Below are 6930 nucleotides of genomic sequence, written 5' to 3' on the forward strand. Positions count from 1 at the left end.
ATATATATATATATATATATATATATATATATGGTGAGTCATTTATTCATTTATTTATTTATTAGATAATTAAATAAATTATATAAAAATGTAATTTACAATGTATATTAATATTATATATTGTTGATATAGTTATATTAGCAAATTAATTTTACATGGTAGCTAATTAATTTATTTGCTTAAGATATATGCTTTGTAATATTACTTGTTTGACATATATGTTTTGTATACATTGAGAATATTGTTTAATGTATTTGCATGCATGCATGCACAGTTACGTACCCTAATAGTTTGAAATTAGTTTTTTTTGGAGAATTTTGCATTTAGATTTAGACCCATATTTTGTGTAGGTTTTGCTTGTGCACCTTATCATAACAAAAAAAAAAAAAAAAAAAAAAAAAACAAATAACAAGGGCATATCTATTTTGGTCGTTAATTTAGAATAAGTATGTAAATGCTAAGATGCGTAAGTACAAAGTAAAAAACAACTAACATAGGTTGCTGCATTTATTTTGTCTACACTTCCCATACAAATGCATAAATGTTATAATAAACAGAAAAAAGAAAACCAACATTTAACATAGCTAGCTATATGTAATTTATTTAGAGTTCCCATATGTAAAAAAATTAATAGGGTTTTACAACTTTAGATTATGTAAATGTCATAAAAATGAAAACAAAAAAATTGCAGCAAATAAGATAGCTAGCCACATATATTTTATCAATGGTCCCCATGTGGCACGTCAAATGTTTTTAAAATTGGACCTTAATTTTGTTTAGGTTTTGCAAATTTAGATTATGTAGATGCTATAATTAAAACTCAATGTATGTGTTTATTTGTTAAAAATAAACAAAAAATTGAAACGATGTACTTAAAGAAACACAAAAAAAATAAAAATAAATAACATCTAAGTAACTAACTTAGATTTATTTTATTCAGTTACGGTTCCAGTAACTAAAGCTATGGACAAGAGTTGGGTGACAAAGTCTACGGGTACAAGGGAATACAGAGACGAGTGTAGATTATTCGTGGAGTTTGCAGTTAGGAACTGTACAATCCCTGATGAAAAAATTCATTGCCCCTGTAAGGTGTGTCGTAATAAGCAGCGCCACCCGCCAGATTTGGTATTTGACAACTTGACAGGGGGTGAGGGAATATATATTGGATATTGGATATTAGATATATATTATTAATAAAGTTGTGTTGTGTTGGATATATATATTGGATATTGGATTTTGTTTAATGAAGTTGTGTTGGATATATATTATTGGATATTGGATATATATTATTAATGAAGTTGTGTTGTGTTGGATATATATATTGGATATTGGATTTTGCTTAATGAAGTTGTGTTGGATACATATTATTGGATATTGGATATTGGATATATATTATTGATGAAGTTATGTTGTACTGGATATATATATATTGGATATTGGATTTTGTTTAATAAAATTGTGTTGGATATATATTATTAGATATTGGATATTGAATATTTGATATATATTATTAATGAAGTTGTATTGTGTTAGATATATATATATTAGATATTGGATTTTGTTTAATGAAGTTGTGTTGGATATATATTATTGGATATTGGCTATTGGATATATATTATTAATGAAGTTAAGTTGTGTTGTGTTGGATATATATATTGGATATTGGATTTTGTTTAATGAAGTTGTGTTGTGTTGGATATATATTATTGGATATTGGATATTTGATGTATATTATTAATGAAGTTGTGTTGTGTTGGATATATATATTGGATATTGGATTTTGTTTAATGAAGTTGTGTTGGATATATATTATTGAATATTGGATATTGGATATATATTATTAATGAAATTGTGTTGTGTTGGATATATATATTGGATATTGGATTTTGTTTAATGAAGTTGTGTTGTGTTGGATATATATATTGGCTATTGGATTTTGTTTAATGAGGTTGTATTGGATATATATATTATTTGAACCTCATAGTATGTTCTTGTAATTGCTAATGGGTGGCCTGGAACTATTAGTAGCTATATTAGAAACTTGCTTAGAAGCTTGAAGTCTAGTTTAACTTGAATTTCTTGGAAGAATGTTGAAAGAAATTATGAGGTGGGTTGTTGTGGTTGAGCTACTTCTAAGTAGAGTGTGGTTGTTGGAAGTGGATTTTGAGCTAATTTAATAAAACTTTTTAGAGGATGTTTTTTGCTTTTTAGTTGATAAAATAGTTTCTTATAACTTTGTCTTGCTTGCTTTACTTCAGGTTAAGTTAGAGTACTCTCTAGTTGAATGGATATTTGATAGATGAACTTTGTTTTGGTTAGGTCAGAATTGAATTATTTGAGGCGGTTGGAAGATATTTGTGAACTTTGTATATGAAATTTTGGCTATTGCAATGTAATTGGAATCAGTTCATTCTAGATTTTTCTTAAATGATTTTGTTGCTCATAATTGAATATTATCTATATATGAATGTGCATAACAATGTTTTTGGATATTTCTGAATCTGAATTGAAAAATATTGCAAATGTTGCATGTGAAATTCATAATCCTATTAGCATTTTCAAATGGCTCCTTCTAGTTAGATGTTTTTGGTGAATATTTGCAGAGGCCTTCATTTAGAATATATATATATATATATATATATTAAAGATTGAATTATGTATTGGATTGTATGTGGATTATGGATTGGATTATGTATGTATTGGAATATCAAGAATATTGGAATATTGGAATTATTGTATTGGAATATCAGGAATTATTAAAAAAAAAAGATTTTATATAGTTTTTGATGTGTCAATCGGTGCGGCACGTCAAAAAATATACGTATAAACTTTTGACGTGTCAAAAATGCCACGTCAAAAAATTTTTTTTTGACGTGTTGTTCCCAACATGTTAAAAGTTTTTGACGTGGCACTGTAGACACGTAAAAAATCTGGGATTTTTGACACCTACCATTTTAACCGCTGATGAATGTCAAAAACCACACATCAAAATCCCATTTTGACGTGTCAATACCATTGACACGTCAAAAACTCCCAGTCAAAAATTATCATCATTTTTGTAGTGATCTCTCATTCTGTACCTCAATGGTTCAAGTCGATTCAAGAGGAGGTTCGTTCGGATCCCGAATTATAGGCGTTGGTGGTGAGAATCCAAGATAGGGAGGCTGTGTGTCCATGGCTTCAAGGAAGGCTTAATTTTCTTCAAGGAACGAATATATTTGTCCTAAAATTCTTCCCTCATTAATCCTATTATTATGGAAATACATGGGAGCACACATGAAGGATTTTTTAAGACAATGAGAAGGCTAAGGGCAGTGTTTTATTGGTCCAATATGAAGGAGCGGGTCAAGACTTTTATTAGACATTGCGAGGTGTGTCAACGACACAAGACGGAGAGCACCATGCCTTTAAGACTCTTATAGCCTTTATCTATTCCTTCTAAGGTTTAGGCTGAGGTCTCAATGGACTTCATCGATGGGCTACCCAAGTCACATGGGAAATCTACTATTCTGGTGGTTGTTGATAGGTTCACAAAGTATGGTCATTTCATTCCTAAAAGCCATCCTTACACAGCTCCTCAGGTGGCCAGGGTTTATTTTGACAACATCTTCAAGCTACATGGTATGCCAGAATCCATAGTGTGTGACCGGGATCCAACATTCACAAGCCATTTTTGGACAGATTTGTTCTCACTCCATGGAACTAAATTCAATTTTAGTTCAGCTTATCACCCCCAAACTAATGGCCAAACTAAAGTTCTTAATCGCACAGTGGAGATGTATTTACGATGTTTGACGAGTTTGAAGCCTAAAGAATGGGTTACATGGCTTCCATGGGTTGAGTATTGTTAGAACACTAGTACCCACTCAGCTCATAGCATCACTCCCTTCGAGTTAGTATATGGCCGACCTCCACCCACTCTATTGTCGTATGTAAAAGGGGGATTGCACAAGTGGAAGCCATGGAAAAGACTCTAGTGGAACGTGATGTGCTCCTTAGGGAAGCAAGGGATAGGTTGCTGAAGTCTCAACATCAAATGTCCCAAGTCTATAACAAGCATCACTAGGAGAAGCAATTCGAAGTAGGTGATTGGGTTTATTTGAAGCTAGTCTCGAAGCAATGCCAAGCTCTTAGCTAAATATTATGGCCCATTCAAAATTTTATAAAAAATTGGCCAAGTTGCTTACTTGCCCAATTTACCCAAGGAGTCCAAATTGCATCCTGTATTCCACATTTCAGTCCTTAAAAAACATGTCGGCATCGCAGATCCAGCTATTATTGAATTGCCTGACGTTCCTGACTCACAAGTTCAGCCTCAAGCCATTTTGGAACGGAAGGTGCGTAAGGGGATACCCGAACTTTTGGTACACTGGGCAGGCTACTCTCCTGCAGATGCTTCATGGGAAAAGAAGGCTGATTTCATTTCTCGTTTTCCAGATTTTGTCCCTGAGGACAAGGACGTTCATAAGGGGGATGGAATGTTACAACCTTAGATCTATTAGTTAACCTCTGCCTATTTCTCTTTTATTGACTATGAGTATTTTATTTCCTTGTAAGTGTCGTATCTTTTATTTCCTTAGTAAGAGTCCTAGTCCTAGTTGGAGTTGTAAGGGGTTTCTCGGTAAAGCACCTCACGTCTCCTAGCACAAGTCAGAATAGGTTTACCAGTTTTAACCTAAGTATAAGTTGGTTGTAACTCTATATAAGCAGTTTTTTTCAATAAAGTTGGCAGATAATATTTTAGCAAATCAGCACTCTGTGTTGTGAGGTCTGGGGGTCTCTCTAACGATCCCTATTTATCAGCAATCATAGGTAGGAAATGCAGGACTCGTCCTGTTTTCCTACGTACCCAAGGTCCAGTTTCGAGGTCCCTTCTTCAGGCTCGTAACATTATGTCACAAAGGGAGCTCCAAAACGAGCTTAAATTTTGATGCAGATGATGAAATCTAAAGTAGCTAAAGGCCTAAAATATTTTTTGAAAACAAATCCAATAAAGGAATAGTTTGGGTAGAATTATAGGTTAATTCAAGATCCATAAGTAACAACATTCTATTTACACAAATAGTGCCATGCAATTTTTTGTCTGAGAACTTCTGTCCCAGATGTAATACATAAGAGGACCAAAGCCAATATCATGTAAACTCAAAACAAACCCATTTGTTAAAGGCTCAAGAAATGAGAAGAAGAATAGTATACTTTTACATTTCAAAAATTACACCATGCATCACCATATTAGAGTAGAAAATGCACCTTTTGATGAGGGGATGGGGAAGAAAACAGAAACACATACTACCTACAATTTAAATGCAAAATCAACAACCTTCTGGGATTTAATTTGATTCAAAATAGGATTGAAATATAAAATACCAACAATAAATGTAATACATAGAAGAAAAAGTGAAGAGCAACAGCAAATTCATGGGAATGACAACACCAAGAATTTAAGGCATTATTAGGAAAAAAAAGAAAAAATTACCGGAAGTTTGCGGTCACATCCAAATTTGCAGAGAGCGGCATTAGAAATTATTTTTTCTTTCTTCTTACTAAGGACGCCCTCATGTGGATTTTGATAGGTCTTGAAAAGCTGTTGACTGTTAATTACCAATTGTCCCGAAAACTTAAGCTGATAGGAAGACTGACGAAATTCGTGGGCCTAACTCATCTTATAAAATCGGTTCTCTATATAAGAGAGGGTTGCTGATTCCTTATAAACTTGCCCATGAACTTGTCCACAGGCAATGTGAGATTATTTCTTAACACCCTCCCTCACGTGCAGGTCAGTATTTTTCCTAGTCCTTGTCACAAGGTAAGTAGTGTGGGCCTCATTCATCCTGTGGTAGGCTTTGATACCATAAAGAAATTCGTGGGTCTAACTTATCTCATAAAACCGGTTTTATAAAAGAGGATGTGTAACACCCCGGTCCCATATTGGGAAGATGAGAAGAAGCCCACATTGAGTGGGTAGTTTATAGAGATAGTCATGAGTGCGAAGTCCCACATTGCCTAGTTACTAGGTGAAACTGGGCTTTATAATGAATTCTAGGGAAGCTCCAAATTGACTAGTCCTTTTGGGGTAATAGCGCAGATGTGGCTAGCGCTTTTCCCTGGGATGTTACAAATGGTATCAAAACATTACCCAGCCTGAGATGGTGGGAGTGTGCACAAGCCTATGAGGGTCGCTAGTAGACACACGTTGGTGATGCCAAAAGTGGGTTATATTATAATGGTGTCAGTTAAGACACAATGAAATGTATAAGGGCCAAAAGTTAAGGGCCGAGAATGAAGAAATTCCATGAGGATTGCCAACGGTGACACTGGTGCCCAAGAAGAGTGCTTGTAGAGTCTCACATCGCCTGGGTATGGAATATGTTATGATATTTATTTATGAACAGATTGAATTTAAAAAAATTTTATAGTAACTTGAGTAAGTTATGGTTCAAGTATGATTTGTTTTTAATTTGGGTTGCTCAATTTGAAGATAGGTGGTAATTTATGGGCTTTAATTTCGAGGATGAAATTCTAATAAGGAGGGAAGATTGTAGCACCCCAGATTTTTAAAGTCTTATTTTAGAGATATTAAATTTATGCTATGATTATATTAATATTCATATTAGGCAATGATATTAATTCTTGGAAAATTTATGAGAGTGGTAATTAGAGAATGGTAATTGGTGAAATAATAGGATAGTAAATGGTAGGTATAAGGATGGTAGAATTTTGAATAAGAAGGTAGAATAGTATAGGGTAGGTAGAATAGTATAGGGTGGGTAGAATAGTATAGGGTAGGTAGAATAGTATTTGGTGGGTGAAATAGTAAAATGAGGGTATAATTATAAATTGAAGGTAGAATAGTATTTGATTTTCTCCTATAAATAGAGCTCTTCTCCTTCACAATTTTCACCACTCATCTCCTCTCCCATCTCTTGCATA

The 6930-nt window shown here is 33.5% G+C and overlaps 1 pseudogene; it reads right to left on the reverse strand.

The window, feature by feature from the left end:
• The window catches only part of LOC132174118 (endoribonuclease Dicer homolog 2-like), a 14886-nt pseudogene that overhangs the window by 6463 nt on the left and 1493 nt on the right, over positions 1-6930 (reverse strand).

This window comes from Corylus avellana, chromosome ca3 (genome assembly GCF_901000735.1).
Source record: "Corylus avellana chromosome ca3, CavTom2PMs-1.0".
Taxonomy (NCBI): Eukaryota; Viridiplantae; Streptophyta; class Magnoliopsida; order Fagales; family Betulaceae; genus Corylus; species Corylus avellana.